Source organism: Diadema antillarum, unplaced genomic scaffold (genome assembly GCF_040938485.1).
Source record: "Diadema antillarum isolate AM-2024a unplaced genomic scaffold, OU_Dant_1.0 seq00000778_RagTag, whole genome shotgun sequence".
Classification (NCBI taxonomy): Eukaryota; Metazoa; Echinodermata; class Echinoidea; order Diadematoida; family Diadematidae; genus Diadema; species Diadema antillarum.
The window spans coordinates 222,417-241,396 of NW_027271666.1; the positions used below are offsets into that span (position 1 = coordinate 222,417).

At 35.8% G+C, this 18,980-nt stretch overlaps 1 long non-coding RNA gene across 1 annotated transcript; it reads right to left on the reverse strand.

Moving 5' to 3' along the window:
• Positions 1-17,294: 17,294 nt before the first annotated feature.
• On the reverse strand, positions 17,295-18,749 carry LOC139738978 (uncharacterized). The gene is made up of 3 exons (XR_011711488.1): positions 18,607-18,749; positions 18,239-18,271; positions 17,295-18,095 (listed from the first exon to the last, which is right to left on the reverse strand). It is a non-coding gene; the product is annotated as an uncharacterized lncRNA (long non-coding RNA).
• Between the last annotated feature and the right edge of the window lie 231 nt (positions 18,750-18,980).

Consider the following 18,980-nt stretch of genomic DNA (forward strand, 5'->3'; position numbering starts at 1 on the left):
GGTCATTCCTGAATGAATTTCTTTGTTCGCAAAAACCGATAAGTCCATTTTTGAAGATTTTTTGAAGTACGGTCTCTGTCATAAAGTACAAAATAACACCTTTTAAATGATATATTGGTCACTACATATAAAGCTACATTTTTGAAGTTATGGTCAAAAGAAGCAAAAATGTTCTCAATATTCTCTTTATTTTTCTTGACCTTTCATCGCAAATATCTCCATTTGGCAAATATGGACTTATTGGTTTTTGCGAACAAACTCTTTATATAAATCCAATGTGTTTGTATGTAATACTATATTTCAGTAGAACACATCAGTCAAATTTGAATAAAATCGTGATATTGATAGATTTATGCATTTTGGGGTAAATTCCACATTAATTGTAATTACCATTTCTAAATGCTAAGCCACAGCGCTATAGAAGGGGAGCACACGTACCCGTTAAGACAGAAATTGTGATAATAGCATACATGTTTCGACGACTGAGCTGGTCGCTGTTGCTGTATATATAAGGAGGAAAAGGAGAACGCAAATGAACGAGTACAATATCCATCATTATCTACCATTATACGACTAAAGAAATATCTACAGGGATCAACATTTTTCGTTTCATTCCTTTGTATAATTCATGCTGGCATTACTTTTCAGCGCACTCAATGTCGAAATTATAAAACACCACACACCCGACTGGCACTGTTTCACAGCAAATAAATGTTGATATCTTTAACCACATGAAATCAATCAAATATTAAATCTGACAATTTTTCACTTTGGGAACAAAGCGAAGGTTGGTAAACTTTAATTGTGTACTATCGCTTTTTGTTTGGCCTGCAGTACTCATTGAACCTTGAATAGAAGAAAATTCAGGTTGAGAGGATTTTTCGCCATCCACCCAAAGTCACCTTCAGACTGCATTATTTTGGTTTCGTAAAAACACTGACAATGTCAATCGAGAATAACAAGCATCAAAATGCAATCATCGACTGCTTACCATTGCGACAATAGCTCAAAGTAATTGCGTGAACGTAAATGTACACTTCTTTTTTTTTTATGAAAGTTCGTGGCTTTTTCCACTAAAGCTAAGCATTCTCAGTCGCAACCTTATTCCAAAACAGAATCGGATGTACGATAACAACAATAGAGTGGTAACCCTGACGATAGTATTAGAAATCATAATGACTATGTAAACGTCGAATAAAGTCTTTCAATCTCCCATGGCCAAAAAGGGTCAATGTGACGGTTACACATCCCAAGACTCGTCAATTCAAAGATTCCCTAATCCGAAAATGAAAGAAGGTTCATTATTTCGACCATTCGACTCATCCAAAAACAGAATTAGGCTCCTTAATCTGAAACCGAAATAAGATTCGTTATTCCAATAAGATTGATTTAATTAACGAAGATGAAATGTGGCCGTGCACCTCAAAACGAACATAAAATCGCACACACTGATTTTGCGTGGGGGCTAAAAATAAGTGAAATGGGTCAAACTAGCCGAACTTGACTTTTTCAAATTTTCTGAAAGAGCGGGTCTTCTTTTACATTATGCTAAAATTTGGTATCATAAAACGGGCAGGAAAGTGTGGTGTTTTTAGCAGTTTATCTCGAACATTTTGGTAGAATAGTGTGATTAGGTGTGTCTTTAGAATCCCTTTTTCATTTCTGAAAAACCTTGTCCACACTCTTCACTTTCAACTCTAATAACTTTTGAAAGGATAGTGCTACTGCTTTGAAAGTTGGCATTAATTATGGACAGACTGTGTTAATGAGGCATGCCTAATTTCAGTTTAATTTGATAATCCCTAAATTGTTGTTACTCTGGTGGTTTATTTCCCTGTTTTTTGTCCTATTCATCGCACAGCAAGCACGGTTTGGTAAAGATTAAGCGCTTGAATAGACACTGTACTCTTCAAAGCCTCTTTTCTCAGTTCACACTTTTTCTGAGTTTGTGCTTTCTTTCCAATATTTAGATAGGTTAGGAGAGTCCATTTGATTTGAGTTATACATCATTTTAAAGCTTAAAGTCTGCTCTTTCAGAATATGGTCTTAACTAAAAATTCATGTCTGGCGACTTTTTGTTTGTTTTGAGGTGCAGGGTCACAAATGAGGTTCATTAATCCGAAAATGACTATTTGGTTTGTTAATCCAAAAGTAAAATAACATTCGTAGTTCCGAAAAACGAGATGGATTTTAGTTAATGATAGAAAAACAGTGTTCATGCCGTCAAACCCCCGTTTGAGGCGAGACCCCATCGCCAAACGAAGCTGATGGGGTGCTATACCCCCCCCCCCCCAACGATTCCTCGTTTGAGAAGTGGGAGAAGATGTATTTGCCCACTGCAAAATAACTTTCTACTCAGGCGTGGCAAACCTAGAGGCCAAGCCAGGGTTTAATGATTGCAAGAGCTATCATATTACGTAAGAGCATGATAAGGATATCTGCCTGTGGCAGACCATTCAAAGTGCACTCAATTGTCTCTATTCTTTCTAAAGTTTTAGTTTGTTTTGTTTTTGTTTTTTATTGTTCCATATTCCACATTTCAACAAATACATAAAACATAAACATCACAATACAAAAGCCTGGATGAATTGTTAAGTACAGCTTAAGACAATAAAACATGTGAAATATGAGGAATCTACATAGAAGCATTGCTTGTAGGGTGTAGATTCCCAGATGAGGATGTGAGATTATTTCTTACTTGGTATATGTAACTAAAGGAATAACAATTTGTGAATTGGAGAAATATAAACGCCAAAAAGTGAAAAAAATGAAAAAAAAACAAAGAAAACAATGTCCGCGGCACAAGACTTCTTGAGTGTTGCGTGATCACCCGAGCGAGGTACAAGTCAGATGCAGTGTACAATAGGAGAGATACCAAATGTGTACAAAGGAAGTTCAGGAGATAATACAGAAATCACAAGCGAGGCACATGTTACATAATCGATAATGTCAGTAATGTGAAGTATGAACAGAGAATGTCGAGGAAGATTGAAGAATAGCTATAGATATGAATTCAGAAAAAAACTAGTTTAGTTTATGCTTAAATGAATAAAGAGACTCAGATTGGATTATTTCTCTATCCAACTCATTCCAAAATTTAGGTCCTGTAGTGGTTATTGTTTTTAAAGCAGATACAGTCCAACAGGAGAAAGAGAGTTTGAAATTATCATTTACATACACTAGAAATAGTAGCGGTCCCAATATGGATCCTTGTGGGACTCCACATTGTATAGGTAATACTTCAGAGTTAACAAATTTATAGTACACATATTGCTTTCTATTCGACGAATAATCTTTGAAGCAATCAGGGAATGCCACGAACTCCATAGCACTGCAATTACGTATGAGGATAGTGTGGTCAAGAGTGTCGAATGCGTTGCTTAGGTCCATGAAAACACCGATGACATGTTTTTGTTCAGCTAAGGCAGTCGACACTCTTGAGATCGTATAATTGGGCTGGTGCCATATCTGTAGAATGAAATGTCTTGAAACCATACTGGTCTTGGTTAAGTATATCATATTGTGTCAAAAAAATCAAACAGTCTGTTATCAACAAGCCTTTCTGTTACCTTAAAAATACTAGGAAGAATAGAGAGAATTTGATACAAGAGAGGAGTCATCTTTTTTGTATTTATTGGAATTACTTTTGTAATTTCACATGCGTTCGTAAATATACCAGTTGAGAGAGACAAGATACAAATACATATACATTGTATGTACTAAAGGTGTCATTATACTACCAACAAACTATTTTAAAAGATACGTCCTCATTTCATCATGACCAACTGTATAACTTGATTTTGATGAATGCACAATGTCAAGAATCTCACTATAATCTGTTGGTTTGAAAACTAATGAATAATACTGCGAGAAATCAGTTTTTGTGGGATCTATTTTTGAAGCTTGACATATTAACAAAATACTCATTAAAACAACATGCTACATCCCAAGGGTTACAGAGTGTTTGTCCGTCACGCATAATTTGAAATGCTGACATGTTCTATTGCTTACCAATAACATCATAAATAACTTTCCAAGTGGCTGACATATTTCCGGTAGCATTTTGAAAGGCTTCTGTATAATACATCCTAAGAGAAAGCCTTATAATTTGTGTCAATACATTTCTACATTATTTATATCGATTAACATTATCATTATTAACTCTTTATGTGCCATGGTGGAAACCCCCTGTGTGCCACGTTATTTTGAGACACGAAGGTAGTCATGCTTTGAGAAAGAATTCTGTCTTTCCAATTTGTATAACTTCTACAAATTTCTATTAAGCTGGACATAATAGTGAGCAAAGTTAAAGAGGGATGCCAAACTTTGCTTCTATATACAATGTATAACAATTCTATTTTCAATTTTTCTTTTGAATTACCAGTTGCTACATTACTGTAAAGGCATGACTTTTACACATAAAATAGTGACAGAAACTTAGAATGTACACGCAAATTTATAGTTGGGAACACCGCTTGATAGTCAATCACCACATAGAATGCAAGCCGTATGTGAGAGGAACAAAAGCGCGAGAAACGCTTTGATTGTACCGTGGGATAAGCGATTTATCGATCGGTTTTTGGCGGCTTTGTTTGTTGAGCAGAATATGCGAAATTGGCACGCCGTCGACTGAGCCGGACGTGCGAACGTGGCACATAAAGAGTTAAGATACCATGAACTATATTTACATAGCATATTTGTTTTCTCGATTGATCGGAAAATTCCTTTTGCTACCCGTGTATTTTTAATGTTTCTATTACTTTTCCTTTTAATTGCGGGGATATGTTTGTCAAAATAGGAAAGAAATATATTCCAGAACGCATCATAAGCTATATTTGGGTCTGGGGAAAGTAATACATCATCCCATGTTTCCGTGATTAAATCGTTGTTGAGTAATGATTATTTTCTGATGTGAATTTGCGCTTCTTCTTACTTTCTGTTTGCTTGACATGGGAATATTGTGTGTCGTCACAGATGAAAAATATAGGTAAATGATCAGATATATCACTATACGAAAGACCAGATTTCTAATAATCAGTATCAATATTAGTAAACATACTATATAATAACACACGATATACATTCCAGAAGTTAAAATACAACCTTGCCCCAACTTCTTCATTGTTTTAAGAATAAGTATACCATTCTCTGCAACATATTATTCATTTAAAATTAAACTATTTCATTTCTGAATTTAGTAACATTTCGGATTAATAAACCTTCCCTTTAAATGATCTTTCGGGATAAAGCACCCTCGGAATAACAAATCTCATTTCACTTTCTGATTAAACAACCTTTTGAATAACGAACCGTATTTCATTTTCCGATGTAACGAACCTTCGTTATAATGACCATTATTTGGATTAAGACACCCATGGAATAACGAACCTTATCTGATTTTCGGAATTACATAATTATAACCAACTCCTTTTAGAGTGAAGATGATACCATGTTTTAGCGTATAGCTTCATGCACTTCCATCATCTAGAAAATTATCGGACTGTTTTGTATTATCGTTTGTTTGTTGTTGCTCTCCTTTTTAATTCAGACTATGAACATGCATGTATGTAGAAAAAAGTGAAGAACTTGGTTGGTCGTGAAACTTAGAGTGTGCACGATAGGTTTACATTTTCTTCCCTCCACTTTCTTAATTTACTTGGAAATTAATCTACAATGTATACCTACTCTTGATTTGAACGGGCTGTCTACTCATTCGCAAGAATATTCGAAGATATTTATTCGACACAGCCAAAGGCACAATCATGGTACATCCAATTATGTAAATATCATGAATTTCATACACATTAAATAAAAGAACTACGAAAAAATAATTAATTTTTTTTTTTTGCAAACTCACGTGAAGGTTGGTGGAACGTTAAGCAAGCAAAACTACACAATCGGGAACGTGTTACACCCTGTCTTCACAAGATTATCGCAGCTATGATGTGATGTTTGTATCACCATGGGGATATATCCGGATGGAAATCGAAGTTAGCTCAGCACAGATCAGGCAATACTAGTACAGTGCGTTGTATAGTAAATCGAGTGATAAGTCATAATTTGCTCAAAGGGTGCAGGATAGCAAGAAAGCGCGCGCCCGTGACCCAAAGGTTCACTCGCAATGTGCTCGTAAAAGCAAATTAGGAGGGTAATTGCGGTGCTCCAAACCTTTTCTCTCTCCCAAGAACAATCTTTTTCAAAAAATGCGAGGTAAACCTTTACTGAAGTGTCGTGAATCTACGTTCAACTGACAGGAACGTAGATAGTAAGAGTAATTGGAAACGAAGGCAATGACAAACAAATATCTATGATCATGAAAAATGTAACGATGATGATTATGCTTTTTACGATTTTATTGCATTACTCCTCATGAAATAATTGGCTGAGAGCTAGAAAAAAAAAATCGTCTGCGCTCAGCCACATTGATTGTATTTCGTACATGCAGTCCCGTTGTTTGATTGCTACTTTTTCTGGCACATCCCTGTCATACCACACCTTATAAAAAAGATAAAACGGCATCTCCAACATTTCAAATGTTATGACTCCTTCAACCTTTCATAGGTGTTAGATTTAAGACTTAAAATGTTGAATTTAACATTCAAAAGGTTTTAAGAGTAAAGATACTGAAAATGTTTGATTTGCCTTTTTATCTTCTTATTGTGCAATACAAAAACGCGAGAGACGGAGGGAGAAACAACGTAAAAAAAAAGTTTTATAGAGTCATATTGACTCTGTTCCACCACCGTCCACCTCCGCACAGACCCAGCTTTGGAGTAATTGTGTTGTGCTCAAAATTCAATATATGCGCATGCGAATAAGGGATAAACAACCAGTGTAAAAACTGAATCCATATAATCGATGTTACGCATTGTTAAATACACAAAATATGAACAATAGTTATAAAAAGAAATGCTTCTAGATTAAACCGTCTACGGTTACTGTTTATTGAGAAAAAATACTTATATATCCGTATATTCTAGTCTTTATTGGGAAAATGCTATTTGGTAGGATGTTTTGTGATATAACAGACCTACACATTTGCATCAAATGTGATATCTTGGATATTTTTAAAATCACAACTCCCAAAGGTAAACTGGACCTTTAAATTTAACGTTCAAATAATTAACACTGAAAATAGGTTTGAGGAATGACAACCTGAAAATGTATGATTGTTCAGTGACCTGGTAATTGAAAAACATTGTGAAATCGCCAAGAAACGATGTAATTTAACTCTTTCCAGTCTCCAGCTGGCTGCAGAGTTGCGACGTCTCTGCAAAGATCTCCGTCTCCGAGTCGCAGAGACTAATTTTATTCACAAGGTCTCCGATACGTCTCCACGACTTTGCGGAGACACACTGGCGACCTAACGGAGACGTCGCGGACACGTCTCCGCGACATAAGGGATGTATACGCGTTGTTGCGGTCACGTCTCCGCGACTTCTGCACTTCTCTGTAGTCGCCGTGGAGTCACTTTCTTGGTGAGAGCGCAAGTCATTCTTTGGTGTTTCAAATCGCCGAGTCGAGGCGACGTCTACTCCAATAGGATACACCCTCTTTCCACTACAGTATGTCTAAAAAAAAATACAACCAGATTTCGCACTGATAACTTTCAAAATGAGTTAGCAATCTTAATGCTACTTTAGGGTATGAAAATATGATTTCTTACCTACAAATTGCACAAAACCCCATTCGATTTGGTTAAGTGGTCGCAGAGAAATGTAGATCGCTGTAAAGCATGTCATGGATCTTTTCCTTCCAAGATTAGCACTTGGATGCTCTTAGTTTACATAACACAACGGACTAAACTTGGAGGAAAGGGATTCCTGACATGCTCAACAAGGATCCCCATTTCTCTGTGACCACTGGAGCAAATCGGATGGGATTTTCTGTAAGATGTCGGTTATAAGTTATAATTTCATACTAGTCCAGTAGACGATGTCATAGACCATGTACATGACCTGGAAAGTTTTTAAGTACAAGGTTTTTTTTTTGTTGATTCGTATTCTAGAAGGGTATTGGAGTAAATTTAGCTTGGTTGCCACCTGAGCAACCTTGGGCAACTTTTTTTATTAGCCTAATTAGCATAATTACGTAATTAGCACATATAAAATATGTAATATATTATTAATTTTGATACAGGGAACCAGAAAACATGGGAAGAAAAACTTTTTAAGGGTTTTCTATATCGAGGAATCCATTTATAACATTACTTTTCAATTTCAAATCATGTAAGTGTCTTAAATACCGTAATTAGCATAATGAGTGCATTTGCATACGTATAATAGTGAAGTATATGGTAATATATACCATTGATATGACCTGAAAATGCTGTTAAATCCAATGTTTTGTTGGTGTTGTGGTTGATTCATTATTAAGATGGGTACTGTAAAAGTGGATATTTGAAGTTATATGACCTTATTTGGTACCTTCGCAACCTTGAGTAATCATTTTTATTAGTCTCATTAGTATATCAAGAACTCTCAATACTGAATTACCGAAATTATCTATGTGGTTTTATAAGAGTAATAGATTATCACTTAATCTGAAAAAGACAAATTTTATATATTTCTATAACAAGAGGCACAACAATGAAATGCAACATTTAAATATCATGGTGGATGGTGTATTATTGGAACAAAAAGAGAGTATTAAATTCTTCGGAATACATGTAAATGAAATCATGAAATGGAACGTTCATGTGCAATATATCTCTGATAAAGTATCTCGTAATGTTGGTATACTTCAGAAGTTAAAGTATTATGTCCCTCAGAACATTTTATTTATGTTATATAATTTGTTGATATTATCGCACATTTCTTATTGCAACATTCATGTATGGGCAACTTCAGAAAGCCACATTGATAGTATATTAATTTTGCAAAAGAAAGCTATACGTATATGCACCAACTCAGGTTATCGAGACCATTCAGATCCTCTATTCGCAGAATTAAGAACACTTAAGGTAAATGACATTGATATTTTGCAAAACTCACTTTTTATGTTTCGCTTACACAATGGTCAGTTGCCATCTTCTTTTTACTCATTATTTCAATTAAACAAGGAAATATATTCTTATCCAGCAAGAAAATCTGATAAGTTTCACTTGTATAATCCCAAAACAGTGATGGCCCTGAAATCTGTCAGACACACTGGACCCGATGTTTGGAATTTTCTTCCTTATGAAATTCGAAGTTTAAAGTCCATGTATTCTTTTAGGAAGGCTGTAAAAACAATGTTGTTATCTGAATATCAGTAATTCCATCGTCATTATTAATGCATTATACACGAACTTCTTTCGTAGAAATATCGACGCAATAAATCTATTATGTAATAATGATTATGTAACCGACCATGTCCTGTATCAACTGTCGCACCTGCATACCTCGGTGAGGAAATATTTTGTCATGTCTTGCTAATCAATGATACAGGTGACTTTATTTTGTATAAGCCTTTAGTGAAAGCAGACAAACCTCTCCTTTCCCTTTCTCCTTTCAACTATTCTATCTCTATGCAAGTCATCCCTCCCTCCTATTCTCCTTCCGATGTAGATTATAATGATATGTTATGCTACGGGGGCTGCGCGCAAATCAAGCTACGCTTATGCTGTAGCCCCTCTGTATTATTCATTGTTGTATGTTTTGTTGTTTTTTTGCTGTACATTGTACACAGGCAATGAACAAGAAAATACTTATATATATATATATATATGTATATATATATATACATATATATATATATATATATATATATATATATATCATATTCATGTTTGTACATGAATGTGTGTTTGTACAATGATGGTATACAGAAACCAATAAATCAAATCAAATCAAATCAAATCAAATCAAATATTCAGCTAATAAGCGCAATATGTCATATGTTCTTAATTTCACTGCAGAAAGCCCGAAAACACACGTATAATACGATTTTTATGGGTTTTTTTTAAGACCAGGAATTCATCTGTAACACTGGTTTGTACTTCCAATTTATGTAACTGTCTTTAATATCATAATTAGCATAGTTACATAATAAGCATATTATGTATGTACAGTGTACAATAGTCCAGCAAATGGTGTCATATGCCATGTACTGTATATGACCTGGACAAGTTGGTATGTACAAGGTCTTTGTAGATTGGTGTATTAAATGGGCACTAACAACGCAGTAAACTAATTAAGCTGGTTGCCATCCTCTCAGCCTTGGGTAAATATCTTTGATTAGCCTAATTAGCGTAATGATTTATACTTAATTAGCGTAATATGTATATCCTGCTAAACTGGCGTCACAAATGATTTCCTGTTCATAGAAAACCTTTGAAAATGTGTTATTTTTTCAAGCTTTCTTTATTATAAAGCGTAAATGAAATATTCGATTGTCAAACTAATTAGATCTTTATGCTATTAGGCTACTAAACTGTTGCCTAATGTTGCCAAAGTAGCAACGAAGTATTATTTATCCTTGAATACAAATCTAAAAACCTCGAAAAGTCATATCTTATGAGTACTGTGTATTCAGATTCCTTGATTAAGATTAGCAACATGCTCATTGCATGTTTTAATTAGCTAACATCATGCTAATTAGCCTGATCAAAGATTTTAGAGAGTGGCAACCAAGCTTAACTAGTTTACAGCATTGTTAGTTCCCACCTAACATATCTAAAACCCCAGTTTACAAAGACCTTGTACATACCAACTTTTCCAGGTCATATACAGTACATGGCATAATTATGACACCATTCGCTGGACCATTGTGCACTGTACATACATGATATGCTAATTATGTAATTATGCTAATTATGCTATCTAAGACAGTTACATAGATTGGAAGTACAAACCAGTGTTACAGATGAATTCCTGGTCTTAAAAAAAAAAAAAAAAAAAAAAAAAAAAACACACCTTGAAATCGTATTATACGTGTGTTTTCGGACTTTCTGCAGTGAAATTAAGAACATATGACATAATTAATTATTGCGCTAATTAGCTGAATATGCTAATGAGACTAATAAAAATGATTGTTCAAGGTTGCCAAGGTACAAAGCAAGGTCAGATAACTTCAAATATTCACTTTTACAGTACCCATCTTAATAATGAATCAACCACAACACCAACAAAACCTTGGACTTAACAGCATTTTCAGGTCATATCAATGGTATATATTACCATATTTACTTCACTATTATACGTATGCAAATACACTCATTATGCTAATTACGGTATTTAAGACACTAACAGGATTTGAAATTGAAAATCAATGTTATGAATGGATTCCTCGATATAGAAAACCCTTAAAAAGTTTTATTTCCCATGTTTTCTGGTTCCGTGTATCAAAATTAGTAATATATTTCATATTTTATATATACTAATTACGTAATACTAATTATTCTAATTAGGCTAATAAAAAAATTGCCCAAGGTTGCCCAGGTGGCAACCAAGCTAAATATACTCCAATACCCTTCTAGAACACGAATCAACCAAAAAAAAAAACCTTGTACTTAAAAACTTTTCCAGGTCTAAAAAGTTTCTACTCGACTATACAGTGAAATCGCATTTTGATTGGTTCACTCTTTATAAGGGTATCGCTGGAGAAAGTCTCGTTGTTTTTTTTTTTTTTTTTTTTTTTTTTTTTGGGGGGGGGGGGGGGGTGAGGGGAGTACATACGGTATTTTGTGCAAATAATCTCCGGGCTTCCAGTCGTCCAGCAAGCGTATACCAAAACTGTGATGATTTGTGTGATCAATATTGTATGCTGTATGTGCGGAACAGACCATTTCTGTAATATATCATTGCAATTCCTCCGAGGCTTCTTTTCCTACAGCTTAGTAACGAAGCATTTCATCCACCTGCTCCCTTAAATTTAGTTCCTTAGTCAGATATTCAAATAGTTGTTGCTACGTGGGGCAAGACTGCGGAAAGCTTTGTGCTTAACGCTAAGGGCAACGTTTGTGAACAAAGCATGCATACAATTTGAATACATTGCCAAAACGGTCTATTGATAAGCATGGTAAAGATAGAGTAAGCGTAAAGGCAAATTTAAAGTCACAAACCAGACTAACTACTCCTCATTTTGACACAACACTGAAACAAAAAAAAAAAGACAAGAAAAAGATAGCCAGTATCTTTTCTTTTGTTGAAAACATGTACAGCAGCTCTATGGCGTTTTTGATTTTTTTTTTTTTTTATAAAGAAAGTCATGACATACAGTGCACTCCCGCTATACGGTTATAACAAAATTTCGGCTAAAACGAAATTAAAATTCAGGCCGCAACATTATCCGCTCTGTTTTTTTTTTTTTTTTTTTTCATTCTTTACCTGTTCGGTTAAAACGAAATTTCGATATAACGAAAGACTTCATTCGTTATAACGGGAGTCCACTGTATTGGTAGAACCCTGCATATAAAAAGTAAACTGGTAAAACACATGCTTCTAATATTGCAAACCGAAGAGTAGATGTAAATCACATCGGTATTCAGAATCCAGGGGCGGATCTAGCTTTTTATAAAGGGGGGAGGGGGGAGGGTGTGGGATGGGGGTGTCCCCCCCTCCCACAATAGGGAGAATTTTTGAAAATCTGTGTGTGAAAATGGCGTTTTCTTGCATCTAAAACACCACTATTTTTGGTATAGAGGTCATTGCCCAATTAAAAATTACAAGTTTAAAAAAAAAGATAAGATAAAAAAAAAATGGTCCCCGGATTCTTTTTTTTTTTCTAGATCCGCTTCTGAATGTCTCTCCCATCATGGCGTCCATTTGGTGGTTTCGAAGCTTGTTATCAAATCTGATGTTCGTGGAATCTAACAAGTCAATTTGCAACTATGAAATGTTACTGGTGAAGTGTAAGCTTAGTACTTCAATAGAAAGTACACACGTGACATTATGTGGTGTTGTATATTTTATTTTCCTTTCTTGTTCACAAAACAGATACCCCTTTACGAGACAAATAAAACATGAGACTGTGAAAAACCTAATCAGCTAATATCCCGGTGTTGTTTGCTTGCTTACATCTGTCAAAAGGCTCTCGCCTGAGTTTTAAACAACTGGGTATCTGAATATAAGAACAACCCAAGTCCATGGAAGGCCATTTCGAGTAAACCTAAAAAAAAAAAAAAAAAATCATATCTTTTTTATTTGTCCCATAATATTCTATTTAACTCTAATTGGAAGGCAAAATTGTACATAAAAATTAGTACATATATTATCACAATTAACATTTACATTAATTGTGGAGATGTTATTTTTTGTGTGTGATGGACGTTGGTTGTTCTTTGAATCATATGGACTTTGGTCGTTCTTTGAATCATATGGACTTGGGTCGTTCTTTGAATCACATACAGGATAGGCTGCTATATCAATGGTATGGTAAAAGAAATAGATGAGAGAGTTTTGTTACTTTTTTTCCCGCTTTTAGACCGTATCCAATCCGTATCTAATCTGCCGTTCGTGGATTCTAACTAGTCAATTTGCAACTACGAAATGTTACTAGTGAAGTGTAAGCTTATAGTACTTCAATAGAAAGTACACACGTGACATTATGTGGTGATGCATATTTTATTTTCCTTTCTTGTTCACAAAACAGATACCCCTTTACGAGACAAATAAAACATGAGGCTGCGAAAAACCTAATTAGCTAATATCCCGGTGTTGTTTGCTTGCTTACATCTATCAAAAGGCTCTTTCCTGAGTTTTAAAAAAATTATTCAAAATGCGAATTAATATAGCTACAAGGTTACTCTTAGGCATTGGTAGCGGAAGAAATGATATTGTAACATAAAGAACAGTGGATGAGAGAGTGGGGTCTCCCGTAACACTCCACCTTAAATCTGATTTGACTGGCATTGTAATGTACTTTCGGGAGACAGGACAGGAAATATTTGTATTGCTTCATTTTACCTAAAAATGACGGAGCTTGAAATGCGCGTCTCGACGGAATTTGATAAAACAGAATTGTAACAGGGAATTGAGACCCATGTTTTAAAAATCGTAAAAAATAAAAACAATTTGAATTTGAATTTAACAAGTTTAATCATGAGTAACTATATTGGAACCTTTCAGACAGTTTTTGTTTCATTTCATTCTTTTAACCTCTTTTAATTGACCTTATTTACATTTTTCGTCTCGTTTGTCATTTCTGAATAAATATGATGTGTAACTTGTGAAGAGTGTTGGCATGTGCAGTTGGGATCATTTTATCATGTCAAGAGTTCAAGAGACAGTACCTTCCCAAATGGGTGATTTAAAGTTCGGTGTTAGTGCTAGTGCTGCCTCAACACTAGCACCGGAGATAAAAGAGAACTTGAATTCAGTCGATGATGGCAGGTTGACAGCAAAATAATTGACCTATTTCCGGTAATTGGTGTTTGGCCCGGTGTTGCATATCGACTGCTAAACCAAGCTCCACCGTCGGTGTTGGCAATTTACGTGCTTTTTTCACGCTTTGGCTGACACTAGCCCCTAGGGATTATCATCTTTGTCATTTCAAGTTGGTGCTGGTGTAAGCGTTGCTGTTTGAGACCCGCATTCACTCACAATAGATGCACTTTTTACGTACAAAGTCTATACTAGTGCGATGGTCGCCCGCGAAATTTACACGAGCACTTTAGACATGGTTACATAAAGCTGAGCCTGTGAGAAAAATTAAAATCGTTGTGTGCTGGAGAAGAAATTTGTAGCATTTTTATCCGTCTTCCCCATTTTTTAATGTGTCTAAAACTATTAAAGCAGTCGTGACTACACAGTTGGTTAGGAGACAACAGAAGTTAAAATTCAGACCGCAACATTATTCGCTCTGTTTGTTTGTTTTTTTTTTCATTCTTTACCTGTTCGGTTAAAACGAAATTTCGATATAACGAAAGAAAACTGCCGGTCCCGAGGACTTCATTCGTTATAACGGGAGTCCACTGTATTGGTAAAACCCTGCATATAAAAAGTAAACTGGTAAAACACATGCTTCTAACTGCAAACCGAAGAGTAGATGTAAATCACATCGGTATTCAGAATCCAGGGGCGGATCTAGCTTTGTATAAAGGGGGGGGGGGGGGTTGGGGCGGAATGCGAGGAAGCGTAGCGACCGAGCCCGAGCGAGCGAGCGAGAGGGGGAGGGTGTGGGATGGGGGTGTCCCCCCTCCCACAATAGGGAGAATTTTTGAAAATCTGTGTGTGAAAATGGCGTTTTCTTGCATTTAAAACACCACTATTTTTAGTATAGAGGTCATTGCCAAATTAAAAATTACAAGTTTTAAAAAAAAGATAAGATAAAAAAAAATGGTCCCCGGATTTTTTTTCTTTTCCTTTTTTTTTTCTTTTTTTTTTCTTTTTCTTTATTTTTTTTTTTTTTTGGGGGGGGGGGTTCACCCCAACCCCCCCCTCTAGATCCGCTTCTGAATGTCTCTCCCATCATAGCGTCCATTTGGTGGTTTCGTAGCTTGTTATCCAATCTGCTGTTCGTGGAATCTAACAAGTCACTTTGCAACTACGAAATGTTAGGGGTGAAGTGTAAGCTTAGTACTTCAATAGAAAGTACACACGTGACATTATGTGGTGCTGTATATTTCATTTTCCTTTCTTGCTCACAAAACAGATACCCCTTTACGAGACAAATAAAACATGAGACTGTGAAAAACCTAATCAGCTAATATCCCGGTGTTGTTTGCTTGCTTACATCTGTCAAAAGGCTCTTTCCTGAGTTTTAAACAACTGGGTATCTGAATATAAGAACAACCCAAGTCCATGGAAGGCCATTTCGAGAAAACCTAAGAAAAAAAAACTTCATATCTTTTTTATTTGTCCCATAATATTCTATTTAATCTAATGGGAAGGCAAAATTGTACATAAAAATTAGTACATATATTATCACAATTAACATTTACATTAATTGTGGAGATGTCATTTTTTTTTGTGTGATGGACGTTGGTTGTTCTTTGAATCATATGGACTTTGGTCGTTCTTTGAATCATATGGACTTGGGTCGTTCTTTGAATCACATACAGGATAGGCTGCTATATCAATGGTATGGTAAAAGAAATAGATGAGAGAGTTTTGCTACTTTTTTTCCCGCTTTTAGTCCGTATCCAATCCGTATCCAATCTGCCGTTCGTGGATTCTAACTAGTCAATTTGCAACAACGAAATGTTACTAGTGAAGTGTGAGCTTATAGTACTTCAATAGAAAGTACACACGTGACATTATGTGGTGATGCATATTTTATTTTCCTTTCTTGTTCACAAAACAGATACCCCTTTACGAGACAAATAAAACATGAGGCTGCGAAAAACCTAATTAGCTAATATCCCGGTGTTGTTTGCTTGCTTACATCTATCAAAAGGCTCTCGCCTGAGTTTTAAAAAAATTATTCAAAATGCGAATTAATATAGCTACAAGGTTACTCTGAAATGATATTGTAATATAAAGCACAGTGGATGAGAGAGTGGGGTCTCCCGTAACACTCCACCTTAAATCTGATTTGACTGGCATTGTATGTACTTTCGGGAGACAGGACAGGAAGTATGTGACCGTGCACCTCAAAACGAACATAAAGTCGAACACACTGATTTTGCGTGAGGACTGAAAAGTGAAATGGGTCAACCTAGCCGAACTTGACTTTTAAATATTTTCTGAAAGAGAGGGTCTTCTGTTACATTATGCTAAAATTTGGTATCATAAAACGGGCAGGAAAGTGTGTTTTTCTAGCAGTTTATCTCGAACACTTTTGGTAGAATAGTGTGATTAGGTGTGTCTTTAATATCCCTTTTTCATTTCTGAAAAACCTTGTCCACACTCTTCACTTTCAACTCTTATAACTCTTGAAAAGATAGTGCTGCTGCTTTGAACGTGGGCATTAATTATGGACAGAATGTGTTAAAGAGGCATGCTTAATTTCAGTTTAATCTGACAATCCCTTCATTGTTGTTACTCTGGTGGTTTACTTCCTGTTTTTTTGTCCCATTCATAGCACAGCCAGCACGGTTTGGTAAAGATTAAGCGCTTGAATAGACACTGTACTTCAGAGCCTCTTTTCTAAGTTCACACTTTTCCTGAGTTTGTGCTTTCTTTCCAATATCTAGATAGGTTAGGAGAGTCCATTTGATTTGAGTTATACATAATTTTAAAGCTTAAAGTCTGTTCTTTCAGAATACGGTCTTCACTGAAAATTCATGTCTGGCGACTTTTTGTTTGTTTTGAGGTGCAGGGTCACATATTTGTATTGCTTCGTTTTACCTAAAAATGACGGAGCTTGAAATGCGCGTCTCGACGGAATTTGATAAAACAGAATTGTAACAGCGAATTGAGACCCACGTTTAAATAATCGTAAAAATAAAAACAATTTGAATTTGAATTTAACAAGTTTAGGTGTAAGCGTTGTTGTTCGAGACCCACATTCACTCACAATAGATGCACATTTTACGTGCAAAGTCTATACTAATGCGATGGTCGCCCGCGAAATTTACACGAGCACTTTAGACATGGTTACATAAAGCTGAGCCTGTGAGAAAAATTAAAATCGTTGTGTGCTGGAGAAGAAATTTGTAGCATTTTAATCCGTCTTCGCCATTTTTTAATGTGTCTAAAACTAAGTAGTCGTGACTACACAGTTGGTTAGGAGACAGCATTATCACTAGCATTAGCACCAGACTTGAAATCAACCACCGAATATTCCGCCAATTCTGATGATTGAGACTAGAAATTTTAGACTACAACAACTCTCCAGCATCGATACATACTCGATAAACTCTACCTTTACAACTGTTACTAAATTAATGATACACTTATTTAGGAATCATTGATCATTCCTGCTGATATTTGTGAAGGTGCTTCTTGCTAAAGTCTCTTGAGTAGGTTTACGTGGTAAGCGATGGTTCACTGGTCAGCACTGAAGCCGGCTGGCACCAGGGAGGTCATGGAGGTGTCGTCTCACCTCCCTACTGACACGGAGGTATCATGACTGCGGCTCCGACACTCCCAAAAGACTAGTCCTCTTTTCTCTATACTAAATTCACAAACCACGTAGTGCAAGATATCTACACGCGTGATCAGGGTCCTCCAGGGTTTCTCTTAGTGGGTAGTGTCTCCATTCGCTGTGTTCTATTTTCAGGTACCTGCCGCCTGGTTGAGACATAGAACAGAAAGATAAAGTATACTTGAATATTACGTGCGTTGATATTATATTGCACTTTTGTTTAAAATGTCTTTTATCGTCAGCAACGTTTTCAAAATCGTTGTACGAGTAATTCCCCAGTCATGCTTACCTTCGATTATGATGCATAGTCTGTGATTGATAGCTGAAAAGAAGAAACCGAGTTAAAGATGTTAATCGTTGAGGAATTGAGGCGTTTAATGCACATTCCAAGAGAAATAATCCTTGATATGGCCAGTGTTGTAAATACTTCAATTTAATAGATATTTAGCGTGCCATTATTCGACTTAAAGGAAGAGGACGGTGTCAATAATATATTTATGCCACATCCACTGAATGATAACTGGTTTATCGTAGTTATGAAAAAACAATATTCTTTTACAACTAATTTCAAAAGGCATTACATTATCCTTCTTGGAAAAATATAGAAGGGAAATATACTCGTATAATAATTATATCAATAAAATGATCTACAATCACCTCGGTAGGAGTAGAGAGTTGTTTTCGCCTGATGACTGCAGCAACACACACCGCCACTGATAAGATGAAGGCGATCGTTAACAATGCTGCAGTGGTGGATTCCTGGTGTAACACTCCTTCTACAGTTTGCATCTCTGGACAGAACTTATCTGTTGGGAGACAAAAAAGGCCGGTGCACTTTGAATTCAGGATAAACATTGTGATGATAAGCACGAACTTCTAACATGATTTAATTGACATCTTAAATCAATATTTCCAGCAGTAATCTGTTCTTCTTTTTTAGGGGGGGGGGGGAGGAGGGCACCAATGAAAGATTGCAACCCATTTTCAACCTGTGAATGTTTTATATCCACCGGAAGACACCCATCAGAATA